Source organism: Hemibagrus wyckioides, linkage group LG03 (assembly GCF_019097595.1).
Source record: "Hemibagrus wyckioides isolate EC202008001 linkage group LG03, SWU_Hwy_1.0, whole genome shotgun sequence".
In the NCBI taxonomy this organism is placed as follows: Eukaryota; Metazoa; Chordata; class Actinopteri; order Siluriformes; family Bagridae; genus Hemibagrus; species Hemibagrus wyckioides.
In genome coordinates, this window is record NC_080712.1 from 29,751,247 (window position 1) to 29,769,528 (window position 18,282).

The following is an 18,282-nucleotide window of genomic DNA, read 5'->3' on the forward strand; positions in this document are numbered from 1 at the left end:
CTGAGGTTCAATTCTGGGCTCTGTTAGGGCTTTTTTTGATGTTCTTTAGTTTTTTCCCAGTTCCCAAAAACATTTCAGCTGCTGAATAGACTTCTCTAAATTATCCCTAGATGTGAAGTAACATGTGAATAAATGTCACTACCGTAGACATATTGCTTTTGCATGTGTGTATTTTTTTGCATAGTCGACCGTTGTTGCGCTTTGCCAAACGGAAGTCATTTGCCTTGCATCTAATGTGTCAACGGTTGGCTTTCTAATTACACTTAATGCCTGACAAAAGCTCAGTTGAGGTAATCTGTAATGGAGAAATTGGTGGTTGCTACTAATTGTGCATTACATTAGCGTAGCACATTACATGAACCTAATGTAGGGGCGCTTTGCTTCAGCCTGTTAGTCCTTCATTGCTTATTAACACATTAACACTTACAGATACATTTTCCTCAAGCACATCCCCTGCTAAATTATCACAGCACAGGCATTGCTTCGTGATCTATGCGGCTTTTTGCATCCTAATGAATCCAATTATGCTTTATGAACAAAATATATACATGCTGGTACAGGCTCCGAGTTGTGAAAATGTGTTGGAGAGAAACAGGCTGATGTTAGAGCTGTTAATTGATCTTGTTCTTTTTTCTAGGCATCTTTTAATGTCACTTCATTTGGCATTACTGTAGGAAAAAAAAAAAAAGTATGGCTGCATGAAGGATTATGTAACACTTTTTTATATTACTTTTTTTTATTAAACAATTATAATTAAATGGCATATATAAATGATGCAATATCTCCTAAAAACCTTATTTATTTATTTATTTATTTAGTCGTTTTCAAATATTTTATATTACTTTACAATAATTGAATGGCAATTATAAAACAAAAGAATTGTCTGTAAATATTCTGAATTTACTTTTAATGCAACTCATAGTTAGTTAATTCTTATAATTCTTATTTATTAGAAGGAACAAAGAAACTAGCTATAGTTTAAACTATATGATTTACCAAAAGGCCATATAATCTCAGAATTACCTTGTATTTACCAACAGGAACATTTGTAAAATCTCTCTCTTTTTTTTTTTTTATAGTAATAACATTTTGGATGCCGTTTTGCTAGCACAAAAAAATAAAAGTAGAAATCCAATTTATTAAAGGGTTACAGATACTGAACAAGAAAGATGTGCTTAGTCCTGAAGCTTGGTTTTTGAGTCAAAAGTAAAAAATAAATAAATAGAAATTGGGCCTGTAAATTTTTTGTTTACTTCAGTTCAGTTTTTCTCACATCTTCTTGGGTCACATGGAAAAAAATATATAAAGTATAGCTAGCTAATGTTATCTCTACGCTCTCTTTGAAATGACATGCCATTAAGACTGCATCAGATGAGGAAAAATCCAGTGTGGAAGTTCTTCAGTCCGTCAGAACTAACGCTATAATGCATGCAGCTTGATGCAAGGTAAAATTTTGCTTTCAAAAATTCTCTCTGGTTGCTAGAATTTTCTTGATAGCAAAGTCGATATCTCTTACATCACCAGTGCTGGTGTTAATACCGTGTGTATCTTTATCAGTGTATTTTTAATGCAGAACCACTGTTCACAAATTGCCCTTTTCTATCAGTTTTTGTCTCACGCATCTTCAAAATCAGTCAAGAAAACATGTTAATAGTGAAACTGTTAATAAATCAGTGATTTGCTAGACAACTTTTCTGAAAAGTGTTTAAAGTGATGTCCAGGAAAATACAGTGGTGCATGTATTGAATTTACACCAAATGCTTTTTCAGTAGAGTAGAAGTAGCAACGCTCCAGGGGGAAGCCTCTGTATCCTGGCAACAGTGGTCTAGAGAAACCAGTGCAGAAGGGCAGAAAGTGACTTAATGGAGACAGCACAAGCGCAACAATAGGCAGCTACACAGTCTTACAAAACTCTACTTTGTTTGCATCAAGTCAAAGACAGACAGAGAGAAAATGTCGAGAATGTGGACGTTTAGCTTAGGGGATTTTCAGAAATCAGATTAACAGTGATCCAGTACATTTGTCTGGTATTTCCACTTCCATGTGCTGACTTTGGTTACCTTTCCAGGTAAGATACCTCGTGATCTGAGCCACACGCTAGAAATAGTGAATGGTAAATAGATTCAGATAAGTTTGTAGGAAGTACGTCAAGCAGTCTTAAATTTACTTACAGTATGGAAGTCGTTGTAGAAGAAGAAGTCACATGATTATATTGGTTCCTGGTGCTAGTGCTTCTTTAACCATTAGCCAAGGCTAACTAGCAGCTAATATCTGTTAAAAATGTTGCCACACATGCTAGCTGAATCCTAATAGCTAGCCGTTGCAATTACAGAGATGGATCTGACTGTTCTGGATGACTCAAGTTGTCCAGTTTAGATTTATTAGGATTGTTAGAAACTTTTTGACGCTGTACAGTCAAGTCACATTATATCTTCACATATACATAATTACAGGAAAATGTGCTGAGTAAAAACTAGGAAGCTTTTTCTTCTGAAATGTAAAGCCTGACTTATTCGATTAGTGCTTACTTATTAGATGAGTGCTTACACATATAGCTCTGGTATAGTCCTCAATTATCTTTCCATTACTGTTATTATATATAATATAATAACGATGGTATGATGTGAAGGTACGGTTTCATCCTGGACTGTTTATTCTGCTAACACTACAGCGATTTGGTGAATAATCTCTCTCTCTCTCTCTTTATTTTTTTATCTCTCTTGAAGTTAATAGATAGTAATAGATACACAGTTGTTTGTGTTACAGAGAAACCAAAGCACAATCTCATCTGTCTTGAAGACTTTCCCATGGTGGAAAAGCACTCTCAATACATTATACACAGCATCCTTAATACAAATCCTTGTGTAGTTGTAACTAAAGAAATGCTAACCAATTAGTATGATTTAGTACAAGTTAATACTTTCCGACCACTTTTTTTGTCCAATGCACTTTTTCCTAATGAGCCAATTACAGCTCAAATACTCTGATAACACATTGAGGTGAATATTCTGCTTATCTGTTGGTAAAAAAAGAAATAAGTGTGACTTATATGAGCGTATAACCTACAGAATATAGGGTCAGGAAGTGTAATAATACGGATAAGCAGGTTGAGGAAGAGAAAATAGATGAGTGAGGTAGGGGATCAGTGCAGTGTTGACATAAGCAATCACCATAGTCTTAAGAGATTACGGGGAGAGGGAATGGGAATAGGTGGATACGGATATAGACTGGAGAAAAGATGACACCAGGCACCTATTAAACGGTATTGAGTGTGCATGAGAAGCTCTCTGAAGTGTATAAGCATATATGAGAAATTTGGCAAGGATACACCAATAAATATCTGTCTGATTTTATACAGCTAGCCATAAAATTGCATTAAAATGAATTTAATGTATATATGAGGCTGTAAGTCATTGCAGTGATGGTGCTGCTTGGTGATTTGCTCATCTCATGATGGTGCTTTATGGGTTCAGGGTAGATGCTTGTATACCTAGGAAGAAAAAGGCAGCTTTAAATCAGGGATTGATTATTGACTGGACTTGTGTGATGTAAAAATCACATAATCTGATATAAGTTGGGAAATGAATTTGCAACCAAAATGCTGTCTATTAGAATTCAATTGAAGTGGCCATGAATAAGCAAATAAAAAAAAAGATTTTAATAATTGTAAAGTGTGTCACTGGGGTAAAAAAACAAAACAAAAACAAAACTGAGAATATTCCCTATTTCCAACAAACTCTGAAGCAATGATGATTCAACATGCTGTCACTGCTGGCCATGGAGTTTACTTTGATGATCAAATACTCATAACAGCTGTGGAAATTATTAATATGTCCGCTCTATCAGGTTCTGTATTGTTTCACACGTAGCATGCTTAGGTTCCTGCCCAGTGGCCAAAGACTTTAATCCATCCCTGCCTAAAAGAGAAACATCTAATAGATAATATAGCAAAAGTTATAAGCTAGTAGTGCTTATAGGAAGGGAATAAGCGTTCATTATGAAATGTAGCAAGTAAACATGCTGAAAAGGACAATAGCAAATTAGCCAACATTTGGAATTATTTTCTGGTTCGTCTTCCACCTGATAGGATAATGGCTAGTCACTTAACAGTGAGCTCTACGTTTAGTAGAGCAGAAAGAGAACACTGTTTCTGTTCAGATAAGGAACAGGACCTTTTTTTTTCTTTCTTTTCCACTTTAATGAGCCAGTCACGAATACACCATGGCAGCAACACAAAGCCTCTTCCCTAAAGACTAAAAGGGTTACAAGGCACACATTAAGTCCAACAAATGGCCTAGTAATTAGTTTCAAATGCTAAGTAAGGTATAAAACACTTGAGGGTGTGCTGTTATAGGGAAATAATCTACAGCGGGGTGATGTGATGCAAAACTGTTATTAACCTGAAGTGTTTATTACTGTATCCTGTTGTTGCTTGGCTTATAACACCATCAGAGTTGAGAATTCAGCAGTGCTTTAATACTCACCGCATGTACACTGACAGCTAGCTGTTACAATACAAAATGATTTGATGAATGAAAAGCATACGTAGCAGCAGACAGAATACAGTGTTAAGATTTTGGTAAGATGTCGGATATTTAAAAAATTATTCTCTTCATAACTTTACAAATACATAATTATAGAGAAATGTGAGCAAATATAAAGTCAAACTTATTAGATTAGTCTAAAAATTTTCACAATACCTTCCAAAGTTTACTAAGAAAGAAACTAAATCATGAAGGATTTCTGTGCGGTCGTGACGTAATAATGATGCTGTAATGTGAAGAATTCAGCAGTTTTATGATATAAATCTGTCTAGAGTGTATCAGAATTAGTCTGTGATATTCATACTGCCAGCTGAGGAGTGTTGTGCTTTTATTCCTCTCTGTTGTGTTACACGAGTAATAGCAATTTTAAAAACTCTGATTGTGAATGCACAAGGATGTTGTTCCTTGTTACAACGGTTTCTTTTCTTTTTCTACCACAATATGTCATATTAATGAAGTTTCATGTGCATTTTTTTTTTCATTTTGGATCCTTTCACAGTGCCATATGGACGTGTTCGGCCACATTTTGGCGTGATTCCTGTCAGCCTGTAAGAGGCTATCTAATGAACGTCGACTAATAAGATATTGGAACGGCGCTAAAAATGGCATCCGAGAAAGTACGTTTTCTCGCCTCCTTGATGTCCTTCTTTCTAAGCAAGACACGTCAGTAAAGAAGTCCCTATATACCTGTTCCTTTCCACGCTTTTCAGTATGCTTGTCTGGCGTGAGGAGTTGCTCATGTGTATAATCTCTCTGTACACACTGTTTGATGGGATGTTCATTAGCAGGCTGCATAGTGACCATCTGTAGACACACATACAGACTCATTACACTCACACCCATGCCTCTGTAATCCTCTGAGGCTGTGTTCTCTAATTAACTCCAGTACATGCTCTAATAGGGCTGGGAGCTTTCTGATAAGGAAAGTAATTGAAAGGCTAGATCCAGAGCAGGAGTGTCAAGAGGACCGTTTAGAGGGTGTGTATTTTTGGAGCTCGGGTACTTTCACAGAGAAAGTGTTGGTTTTCGGTTGGGGTGTGAGTGTAATCTGTGTTCTAATACAGCTGGTTATATTTCCTATTTCCACTGCAGACAGCAATTTATAGAAACATTATATTGTCAAAGGTTTTTGGACACCCCTCCAAATCATTGAATTCAGGTGTTGTTTTTCAGTGGTTGGGCTTCACCCATTAGTTCCAGTGAAAGGAACTCTTAATGCTTCAACATACCAAGACATTTTGGACAATTTCATGCTTCCAACTTTGTGGGGACGGTTTGGGGATGACCCCTTCATGTTCCAACATGAGTGCACAGAGCAAGTTCCATAAAGAGCAGAGACTGCGACCCGGGGCAAAACTGGTATGTCTGCCTTTACATGCACATGAATGTAATATGGAGTTGGCCCGCCCTAGGCAGCTATAACAGCTTCACCTCTTCTGGGAAGGCTTTTCACAAGTGTTTATGGGAATTTTTGACCATTCCACTAGAAGCGCATTTGTGAGGTCAGGCACTGATGTTGGACAAGAAGGCCTGGCTCGCAGTCTCCGCACTAATTTATCCCAAAGGTGTTCTATCGGGTTAAGGTCAGGACTCTGCCAATCAAGTTCCTCCACACCAAACTCACTCATCCATGTCTTTATGGACCTTGATTTGTGTTCTGGTGTCCAGTCATGTTGGAACAGGAAGGGGTCATCCCCAAAGCCCAAGCCCAACCCCTGAAAAACAACACCTGAATTCAATGATTTGGAGGAGTGTTCCAAAACTTTTGGCAATATAGTGTATCATTGAGTTTTTCACTGCATCGATATGTATCATGGAGTTGTGTACAAAAGTTTGCATTCCCCATGCTTATTGAATAGACGAAAAAGCAACCTTTTGTTGTACAATTCATGAGAACGTTCTAAAATGCTAGAAAACCAAAAACCTTAAAGCATTGGACGTTTTGCTCTGACCCTCTTGCTCTCCAAACCTGATTTGAACTGAACAGATTTAAAAGTTTACACATGAAAGGTGGAAAGTAACGAATGCTAGGTGAATATTACAGTTTCGAAGATTCAAAAGATGCACAGAGAACACTAAAGACACAACAGAGCAGAGGTTGTCCTCTGGTGGACTTCGGTCCAGATGAGGATACAGTAGAGTTTTTCAGTGGAGTGAACAAAGAACGCAAAATGTATTACAGCAGAAATAAAAAAAAAAGTCATAGATCATTGACTCTAGGTGTTTTATCCTGGACGACATTTAATAAAAGCATGTATTTGAAATGTAGCTCATTGAGAAGGTGAAGTTTTCGCTGAAAAACAGTGACACCTGGAAAGAGAAGCATGGGTTATTATTTTGCCTTGTGGACTGTATGTATTTAATATGTGAAGTAGCTTATTCAGGACCGAATGAACTAAAAACAAAAACTTTGATTTATAAAATCCCTTTTATTTCCATTAAATTATTAACATTTTGTGGATTCAGCAAGTAGGATGTAAACATATGAAGTCAGCGGTAGAGTGCTACTGCAGTACAAAACACCATAACCATTCTGACAAATTAATTAATAGTTAAGCTTTTAAAATGTAATTGTTTCCAGTGTTCAGTTATGCTAGTTGCTTATTTTATGCAGAATTTTTGTAGCTCAACCATGAATACTCCTAATTAGATTAGTTATACACTTAATTAGAGAAAATGTCCATCACACTGAGAAAGGGAAATTAAAACCTATATAACAACAGCAATTATTATGCAAATATTATGATTATTATTAAAACAAAGAATTAGGCTTCATTTATGAAGATCGAGTTAAAAAAAAAAAAAACCTGCTGAGATTTTTGGTACTCATGAAAATCCAGCTCATTTGGAAAAACCTTTCGTATCCCGAGTTTGTGTAAATTTACTCTAAAGGTGAGCTCGATAATGTGAACCTCCATTGATCAGCTTCAGAGCGTATCATTTGCCTGAGTTGATTGTTGCTTTCTACACAGATTACATTGTCGAATTTAAATTTCCACCGCATGAACAAATTTTATGGACACTTTCTATTAAATAAATCCACCAGTAAAGACAAGTAGTGTGTGTGATGAGCTTTTTTTTATAGGAGCAAAGAAATGAGAAATGAGTTAGTGTATGCATATACACTATATTGCCAAAAGTTTTGGGACATCCCTCCAAATCACTGAATTCAGGGGTTGGGCTCAGCCTCTTAGTTCCGGTGAAAAGAACTCTAATGCTTCAGCATACCAAGACATTTTGGACAATTTAATGCACATAACTTTGTGGGAACAGTTTAGGGATGAACCCCTTCCTGTTCCAACATGACTGCACACCAGTGCACAAAGCAAGGTCCATAAAGACATGGATGAGCGAGTTTGGTGTGGAGGAACATGACTGACCTCCTGACCTCAACCCGATATAACACCTTTGGGATGAATTAGAGTGGAGACTGTGAGCCAGGCCAAAACTTCATACATCTGCCTTTACATACACTTGAATTTAATATGGAGTTGGCCCGTCCTTTGCATCTAAAACAACTTCAACTCTTCTGGGTAGGCTTTCCAAAAGGTGTGTTTAGGAGTGTGTTTTATATAATGTTTGACCATTCTGAAGCGCATTTGTGAGGTCAGGCACTGATATTGGACGAGAAGGTCTGGCTCGCAGTCTCCACTCTATTTCATCCCAAAGTTGTTCTATCAGGTTGAGGTCAGGACTCTGTGCAGACCTGTCAAGTTCCTCCACACCAAACTCGCTCATCCATGTCTTTAAGGACCTTACATTGTGCACTGGTGTGCAGTCATGTTGGAACAGGAAGGGGTTCATCCCCAAACTGTTCCCACAAAGTTAAGAGCATGAAATTCTCCAAATGTCTTGGTATGCTGAAGCGTTAAGTGTTCATTTCACTGGAAGGAAGGGGTCAAGCCCAACCCCTGAAAAACAACACCTGAATTCAATGATTTGGAGCGGTGTCCCAAAACTTTTGGCAATATAGTGTATTTGCAGGAAGGAATTAGTGCAATAATGAACTCAGAAACTACGCTGACCTTCTAGTTCTTCAAGAGTGTCACCCAAATGAGGATGAGGTTCCCTTCTGAGTCTGGTTCCTCTCAGGATTTCTTCCACAAATCATCTCATTGACTTTTTCCTTACCACCTTCACCTCAGGCTTGCTCATTAGGGATAAAATAGGGATAAAATAGTAACTTAACTTTAAACTTCATAATTTTTTTCTGTATTTCTATACTTCTTTAAAGCTGCTTTGAGACAGTGTCCATTGCTGAAAGTGCTATACAAATAAATTGAATTGAACTGAGTATATATGCTATCTGACAGGTTGCAATGGCTGAGCTGGAGGACTTCAGCTCTCTATGAGAGTTTTCAGGCATTATATTTTGGTTTCTCCTGGACAAACACTCGACTTTAGAACTTCATAAACAACGTGTTGACTCAATGCACTCGAATGGAATTTTTGATTTTCTCTCCTAGCGTTTGCATGGAAGTGGAAGATTGCAGTCTTTCTTTATTATAAAGAGACAAGATAAACATCTCTTCACTTCAGGCATAACCAATAATGCACTCTGTATATATTTCTATCTACATTCGCACGCTTTAAAGCATTATTATATGCCCTGAGTGAACTCAGTACCTCCAGATGTAGACGCTCAGATCTCCGATCAGTGAGATATTGGTTTGGAAGGCAGGCCTGAGGTGAGATTGTCAGTGGTGTCTCTGTCCCAGGACCAGCTCTATTGACATTATCCCTTCAAGAGCTTCTTTAATCCTCACTGGTTCAGAGTAGAGTCTCTTATCTTGGCGATGCACAAAGACCTCTGTACTCAGCTTATTTAAAGCAGGACCGTCACGGACTGCTCTGAACTAGAGGGAGGGATGTGTGTGTGTGTGTGTGTGCTTGTCTGTCTGTCAACCTGTGGATGAGTCTTTGGGAAATGGAATTTTCCACAGGGATATGGTGAAGTAGTTGTGTGTGTGTGTGTGTCTGTCTGTCTGTGAGCCACATTTTTATCTCTTTATAACTGGTGAGGTTGGCAACACACAAGTCATTGGAAGATTTATAAACATTGTGTGTGTGTTTGTCTCTCTGTGTCTGTTTCCCTGTGTGTGTCTCTCTCCGTGTGTGTGTGTGTCTGTCTCTCTCTGAGTGTGTGTGTGTGTTTGCGCCTGTCTTTCGCTGAATGTGTGTGTCTGTGTGTTTGCGTCTGTCTTTCGCTGAGTGTGTGTGTGTCTGTGTGTTTGTGTCTGTCTCTCTCTGAGTGTGTTTGCGTCTGTCTTTCGCTGAATGTGTGTGTGTCTGTGTGTTTGTGTCTGTATCTCTCTGAGTGTGTGTGTGTGTCTCTGTGTGTGTGCATCTGTATTTCTCTGATTGTGTGTGTGTTTGTATGTTTACATCTGTCTTTCTCTGAGTGTGTGTGTGTGTCTGTGCCTGTCTGTGTGTCTGTTTGCATCTGTATTTCTCTGATTGTGTGTGTTTGTGTCTGTCTTTCTGTGAGTGTGTGTGTGTCTGTCTCTCTCAGAGTGTGTGTTTGTGTGTGTCTGTCTCTCGCTATGATTGTGTGTGTTTGTGTCTGTCTTCCTCTGAGTGGGCGTGTCTGTCCCTCTCTGTGAGTGTTTGTGTCTGTCTTCCTCTGAGTGGGCGTGTCTGTCCCTCTCTGTGAGTGTTTGTGTCTGTCTTTCTCTGAGTGTGTGTGTGTCTGTCTCTTTCTGTGTGTGTGTTTGCATCTGTATTTCTCTGTGTGTGTGTGTGTTTGCATCTGTATTTTTCTGTGTGTGCATGTCTGTCTCTCTGTGTGTGTGTGTGTATCTGTCTTTCTCTGAGTGTGTGTGTCTATCTGTCTGTCTCTTTCTGTGTGTGTATGTGTGTTTGCATCTGTATTTCTCCGAGTGTGTGTATGTGTCTCTCTCTCTGAGTGTGTTTGTGTGTATGTGTTTGTCTCTCTCCCTCTTGATTGTCTGTCTGTCTCTCTCTGTGTGTGTGTGTATCTGTCTTTCTCTGAGTGTGTGTGTCTATCTGTCTGTCTCTTTCTGTGTGTGTATGTGTGTTTGCATCTGTATTTCTCCGAGTGTGTGTATGTGTCTCTCTCTCTGAGTGTGTTTGTGTGTATGTGTTTGTCTCTCTCCCTCTTGATTGTCTGTCTGTCTCTCTGTCTCTCTCTGTGAGTGTGTGTGTTTCTGTGTGTGTGTGTCTCTCTCTCTCTCTCTCTCTCTCTCTCTCTCTGAAAGTGTGTGTGTCTGTTTCTCTCTGTGTGTGTGTGTGTGTGTGTGTTTTGAGAGTGTGAGGATATTCACACAGGGATAGAGCAGATTTATTTGTCTGTTTACTAAAATTTTTAAAAAACAAAAACGAACTAATTGGTTGCATGAATAATTATGTCAGTGGAAGGTGTGTACAAGGTTAGTGAGGTGTGTGTGTGTGTGTATGTGAGATTGAGTTGTCCATGCTCTGCTGCCACTGCAGCCTCCTTGAATGCTGCCTCACATCTTCTACTTTGATGAGGCCATTGGATCGATATCATGCTGAACTACCAAACACCTGCTTCCTAATGAGAGGAGAAAAGAGAAGAGATAGATAGAGAGAGAAGGAGAGAAAGACAAATTTATCGCTGATTATAGATTTTTATCCAAGAGTCTCTCTGGTGTCTCTGAATACAATCAAGGGGTTTAAAATGTGCTCTGAAATGTTGGAGAAAATGGGTAAAGTTTTAAGGCTCTGAATGCAAAAAGGAAGAAACAGTTAATATATTTAAGACTGCTTGACTTTTTATTCATTTCTTTAAAACAAAAAAACATTGAGTAAGGTGGGCAAGGTGGGATACAGAGATTAATGTGGGGTGGCCGGTTAGGGGTGGGACAAAGAGTTAATATGGTGTAGGGATATGGGAGGGATACAGAGTTAATGTGGGGGTAGCAAGTTGTGAGAAGGGCTGAGTGTTAATGTGGAGTGGCCAGCTGTGGGTGAAATATTGAGTTTAATATGGGGTGGCCAGTTGGTTTGAGGTACAGAAATAATGTGGGGTGGCCAGTTGGGGTGGGACACAGAGTTAATGTGTGGTGGCCAGTTGGGGTGGGATACAGAGTTAATGTGGAGTGGCCAGTTGTGGGTGAAATATTGAGTTTAATATGGGGTGGCCAGTTGGTTTGAGGTACAGAAATAATGTGGGGTGGCCAGTTGGGGTGGGACACAGAGTTAATGTGTGGTGGCCAGTTGGGGTGGGATACAGAGTTAATGTGGAGTGGCCAGTTGTGGGTGAAATATTGAGTTTAATATGGGGTGGCCAGTTGGTTTGAGGTACAGAAATAATGTGGGGTGGCCAGTTGGGGTGGGACACAGAGTTAATGTGGGGTGGCCAGTTGGGGTGGGATACAGAGTTAATGTGGGGTGGCCAGTTGAGGTAAGGTACAGAGTTAATGTGGGGTAGCCGGTTGTGGGTGGGATATAGAGTTAATGTGAGGTGGCCAGTTGTGGTTGGATACAGAGTTATTGTGGGATGGCCAGTTGCGAGTGAAATATAGAGTTAATATGAGGTGGCCAGTTGGGGTGGGATGCAGAGTTAATGTGGGGTGGCCAGTTGTGGGTGAAATATTGAGTTTAATATGGGGTGGCCAGTTGGTGCGAGGTACAGAGTTAATGTGGGGTGGCCAGTTGGGGGTGGGATACAGAGTTAATGTGAGGTGACCAGTTGTGGGTGAGACAAAGAGTTAATGTGTGGTGGCAAGTTTTGGGTGGGATACATAGTTAATGTGAGGTGAAAGGAAGGACTGATGATGATTATCATGCCTCATGCTTTTTTCTTCTTCAAGAAAATCCACTGCTTTTTTGTCACTCCATGTTTTTTGCTTTGTGCAAAAGCAAAATAATCAACAAATTGTTTTCCATATACATGTGACTAACGGTTCTAGTGCTGTATTAAGGAGAGACCAACTTACTCAGCAGCTCTGCTTTATACCACAGGGGAGGGAAAAAAAACAGCTGAATAAGTAATTATAATCAATGTAGGGAAGGCATGAAGTTTCTAGAAGCTTCCTCAGTGAATTCAGTGAATACGTGAATAGTACCAAAAAAAAAAATTTATTTATAATGGGCTAAATTGTGCATATCCAGGCCTAGCAGTAAAGCCCACAAATTTACAGATACCCAGCCAATCAAAGTGAAGATTACCAGTATTTAAAAAAAACAACACCACTTGTCTGTTTCAGAAGTTTGGTCCAGTCTGTTGCTTACAGCAAACAGCTTTGGTGGAAAATAAGCGGGGATTTCACTTCACGGTCCCAACATGGTTTCAAACATTATGTTGAATGCACGCTAATGAGAAACCGCCTCTGCAGTGAAGTCAGGAAGTACGTGTACCCGCTGCCCTTGCAATACAATGCCGCTTTGTCACAACTGAGACGAAGGGTTGATAATATGCGTTTTCTGACCCACATCTAGCTCCGGCTTCAGTGACCCGTGGGTCCGATTAGTCACTGCCGAAGCCTTCAGTGATCACACGAGATAAACGCTGCGGTTTGACTTTTCTCCTCTTCTTCACTTATTTTCCAAATTCCGACAAATTTCCCATTCAAGATTGTTAACTAGCATGAAGAAGGCGTTAGCAGAACGAATCGCCTATATGTGATCTCAAACTCTTCTACTTCTTACTGGTGTCTTCTGCGTATTAGCTAACCTTGAAGCAAGGATATCCAAACATATTGATGGAGAGCTTTAGATTTTTAATCAAATAGCATTAAAATTTGTAAATAGTTTGCTGCTGCGAAATTAAGATGCTTCGTATGTCCTGTGGTTTGTTTCAAGGGTTGAGCTTTGAAAGGTAAACTGTTCAAATTGTTCCACTAATTAAAATTTAATTAAAGCAGGATGGTAAACAAGTTGAAAGCTGAAAATCCAAAACAGGACCTCCCTCTCTCTTTCAGGAAAATAATGGCTTAACATGGTTGACAGGGAACACAGAGCAAGCCCCTCCCACCCAGAGAATGTGGCCTGTTTTGCTCTTTTGGACACCCTTGCCAATGATAGCTGTGGTCCATCAGAATTCGGCTTGTGAACCTTTCTGACAAGCTTTCTTAAAAAATAGTAGTCCAGTGGCAGGATCCTGTGCTCTCATTGCCACAGCCTGGGTTTGATTCCTGGGCACTGGACCTCTAGGCCACTGAAGACTTAGCTCTCAGTGCCGTTCCCAATCCTGGATGAAATGGGAGGGTTGTGTCAGGAAGAGCATCCGGTGTTAAACCTGTGCCAAATCAAAATATTCTGACCAAATGATCCGCTGTGGTGACTCCGAACAGGGAGCAGCCGAAAGTACCACAACAATGTCCATATTTCTATCTAGATAGACCACATTATGTGTTTGTTCTGAATATCGTATTCATATTCTATTCCACACGCTGCAGTCCAGGCTTAATGGCTGTACATGTCATTTTGTGTGCTTGTGTGTTGAATGATTTCTTTAAACAATTCAATTAGTAAATAGTACAAAAAATTTAATTAGTAATACCTGAAATGTCCAAACCAGGGCTGAAAGTGTAGCACTGGCGGAGGTCCAGGAGCAGAAATGATCAGTAGGTCCTGCACATTGTATACACGGAGATATGGTGTGTTTGGTTTGAGCGACAAAAACATGGATAGCATCACTGCTGCAGAAAACTTACAGCATATATGAGAAACAGAAAAAAGGAGAGAGAAACTGATCTGATTTGAAAATGTCTGATTACATGCAAAAGCTTAGCTTAAAACAGACTAAATAACTAAATAAATATTCAAGACTCAAATGATTTTCGAAACGCAGCCATGTTGGCACACGGCAGTACAGCTGAGCTTTTTATTCATGCTTACGTCCTTGGAAGGGTAATCCATCAATAAAACAACAAATCTCTTTGTAAAGCTGCAACGTTGTTTGCTTTTCTTCTCGTTCACTGTCTTCTTTGCGAGCGAGGTTTGTCCTCGCTCTGCTTACAGTAACACACACACACACACACACACACACATGCTCAACTCACTGCTCAGGGCAAGAGGAAAACAGTGAGAGATCACATAAATATAATTGGGACAACAGGGCTCAGGTGTGCTGTTGGTCATTACCTCTCAAGCTCAAACCTCAAACACTTTTTTTTTTCATAGGATAGACTCTTGCTAAACTCCACCTGCTACACCAATCAGGTGACCAGACGTAAGTGGAAGATAATCAAGAATAGTGAATGAGAAAGATTTGCATTGAATTCTCATGCACTGTAAAAAAAAAAAAAAAAAAAAATTGCTGTAAATTTTTACTCAAGTTTTAAATGCAACATGGGTAAAATTTACATTAAACGGCTAGGAAAGTAGTATAATATCCTAATGTTAATATCCTAGTTGTTGTGGCTCAGATGTTAAGGGTTTAATTCACAGATACAGCTGTGTTCAGCATCAAACTTTTTGGGTCCTTGAGCAAAGGTCAGCTGTATCCTGTGTTGAGAAAATGTACTCGATTATAAGTTTATACTATGTAAGATATTCAAGTTCTTTATTGTAAATATGTTTTACGATTGTTTACTGTAGATTTTTACAGATTATTATTATTATTATTATTATTATTATTATTATTATTGGCAACCCAGGTTGCCAGTAAATTATGGTAAAATATTTTATTTTATTTTATTTTTTCACTGTAGTGTAATTTTCAGCCTCTTTGACTGGTTCCATGAACTGAATAAGATTTCACTAAATAAAAAAGTAGAGTTTCACCTTGTTTAAATGTATAAATGTCAACTTAGACCTAATGTCTTCATTCAGAAGAAGGTTAGGGATCGGTGTGTTCTCTTTCTCCAATATATTGACAAAACATTTCTTTTAAAAAATGGTGTTAAAATGAATTTCAAGTGCAGAGGGGGATAGTGGAAGGAATTGATTTTATTTTACAGGCAGAGGTCCCTGGCTGCAGAATGTTCGGGAAACCTCTGGGCTATCGGGTATATTTTTGTTTGTTCTATGGTAGAAATTTTCAGTTTAATAGAAGATAACAGAAGCCACAATGAACACAAGGTTTCATTTTTCTGCTTTAAAAATAATTAAATACATAAACAACATCAGCAACAGTAGAAAAAAAAAATCATTACTTTGGATCATCTCACAAATATTGGCACCCCAACCCCTCTCCCCATCCTCTGCCATTTTTTTTAATGACCATTAATAGTCACCTTAACTAAATGAAAAAGACATAAAAAAAGTCCTAGAAGTCAAGAAGACTAACTTGAAATACAGTCTCCATTACATGGCACAAGCATTCGTCTCTCTTTCCACTCCACTCTTATCTTCCAGCATGTCCTTGCCCCCGATGGCTGCCTGCCTAATGAGGATTGGTGCTGTTTTAAACATGAAATTGGAATCCCAGCTGAGAGCAATCGATATGCTTCCATTATCTCTCCATGTAATGATGCAGGCACTCTTCCTCAATCCTCCCCTACACACACACAAACACACACACACACACACCTCTTGTCTCAGCACATTTTCTGATTCCTGATATTAGCAGCAAAGGAGTTTATGAAGTATTGCTTCCCAGGGGTTTCTCAGCATGTTCACCTTACACTTCAGGTAGGGAATTGAGACACTGTTTCATGCACCTCTGCTCCTGATCAGGTGAAAAATATTGCCATGTACACTGACCAGGCATAACATTATGGCCACCTGCCTAATATTGTGTTGGTCCCCCTTTTGCTGCCAAAACAGCCCTGACCCATCATGCACTGTGTATTCTGACACCTTTCTATCAGAACCAGCATTAACTTCCTCAGCAGTTTCAGCAACAGTAGCTCGTCTGTTGGATCGGATCACACGGGCCAGCCTTCACTCTCATCAATGAGCCTTGACCACCCATGACCCTGTCGCCAGTTCACCACTGTCCCTTCCTTGGACCACTTTTGATAGATACTGACCACTGCAGACCGGGAACACCCCACAAGAGCTGCAGTTTTGGAGATGTCCTGATCCAGTGGTCTAGCCATCACAATTTGGCCCTTCATCAAACTCGCTCAAATCCTTACGTCTGTCCATTTTTCCTGCTTCTAACACATCAACTTTGAGGAGAAAATGTTCACTTGCTGCCTAATATATCCCACCCACTAACAGGTGCCATGATGAGGAGATGAGTTATTCACCTTACCTGGCAGTGCTTATAATGTTATGTCTGATCAGTGTATAAACATGTAAGTATTACGTTTATAGAGTTACAGTTTATAGACTTAGCTGTATATTGTTGTTTACTGTAACTGTATATGGTCACAAACTGGTTTTCTGCCACCAAAGGAGTCAAGTTCTAAGTTGATATTAACATTTCTGGCATTCGGCAGATGCCCTTATCCAGAGTGACTAACATTTGATCTTATTTTATACAACTGAGCAATTGAGGGTTAAGGGCCTTGCTAAAGGGCCCAGCAGTGGCAGCTTAGTGGACCTGGAATCTAAACTCACAGTAGTAGTATCAGTAGTCCAACACCTTAAACACTGAGCTACCACATCTGTGATGTTTTTCTTCTATATCAAGATGAAAACCACATCATAAACACATCTAGATATAGATGAAAATATCAGAAAGCGATATTTTTGAAATATCAAAGTGTAATTCTGATCTATAGTTTCATGGTCGTCATTTGATCTCAAACCTAAATCTCTTCAGTGGGTAGCAAAAAAAACCAAAAACATCCAACCAAACAAACCAAACCATAGAACTGACCTTGTAGTTCCCAGAATATCAAAGTCCACCAAAGGGGGCAGAGCGTTTTCGTATTTAGCTCCAAAACTTTTGAATAGTCTTCCTGACAGTGTTCGGGGCTCAGACACAGACTCCCAGTTTAAATGTAGACTAAAGACTTATCTCTTTAGCCTGGCATACTTTTAATACATCCCATAACCTTGTACTCCAGTACATCGGATTAAATGCACATTCATCTAGTACTGCTAATATTATGAACAGCAGCTACGCTAATGCTGTTCCATTGTTTCTCTTCTTCTACCCATCCCGAGACATACAGAGACTGTGCCGGCTCCAGTGGCATCCGGAGATGGACCATCTCCAGCCGGGTTCTGCTTGTGAGGATTGGGATATTCAAGCAGTGCCATGGACAACAACCTCCTCATTGATCTACATAACACTATACACATGCTGTATCTGCATCACACAGTTGTCACCCAAATGAGGATGGGTTCCCTTTTGAGTCTGGTTCCTCTCAAGGTTTCTTCCTCTTACCACCTAAGGGAGTTTTTCCTTGCCACAGTCGCCTCAGTCACCTCAGGCTTGCTCACTTGGGATAACATCTAGGACTGTCTGTCTGTTTGTCTGTTTATATGTTTGTTGTTTTCTTATGTTGTTTCTCATGTAAAGCTGCTTTGAGACAATGCTCTTTGTTAAAAGCGCTATACAAATAAATCTGAATTGAATTGAATTGTCCCAATAGTTTTGAAAGAGTCTGTATATTGTCTGATATTCATTTGTAACACATATGATTATTATTCCTCTGTGGTGAGGTGTTTACCACACATCTACACTTTTAGGGTTTTGCATACAGTCAAAAACTGACCAGTTCTATTTTAGCTGAGGAAGCAGCATGAAGAGGCTCATGGTGACGGTGAAGTTGGGGTCAGTGTTGCGTATTGTGGTATTAAAAATAATCTTTAAGAGAAAATTTAGCTGTAAGTAGTACGTAAGAAACCATTTTCCACTCAGTCTTGAATTCAATAATATAACATGGTTTAAGCTTGCTATTACAGGCGG

General features: G+C 39.3%; 1 long non-coding RNA gene across 1 annotated transcript; it reads left to right on the plus strand.

Annotated features, from left to right (window-relative positions):
* Nucleotides 1-1,507: 1,507 nt before the first annotated feature.
* LOC131345486 (uncharacterized) lies at nucleotides 1,508-17,953 on the plus strand. Its single transcript, XR_009203485.1, has 2 exons — nucleotides 1,508-2,068; nucleotides 15,434-17,953. It is a non-coding gene; the product is annotated as an uncharacterized LOC131345486 (long non-coding RNA).
* Nucleotides 17,954-18,282: the final 329 nt, after the last annotated feature.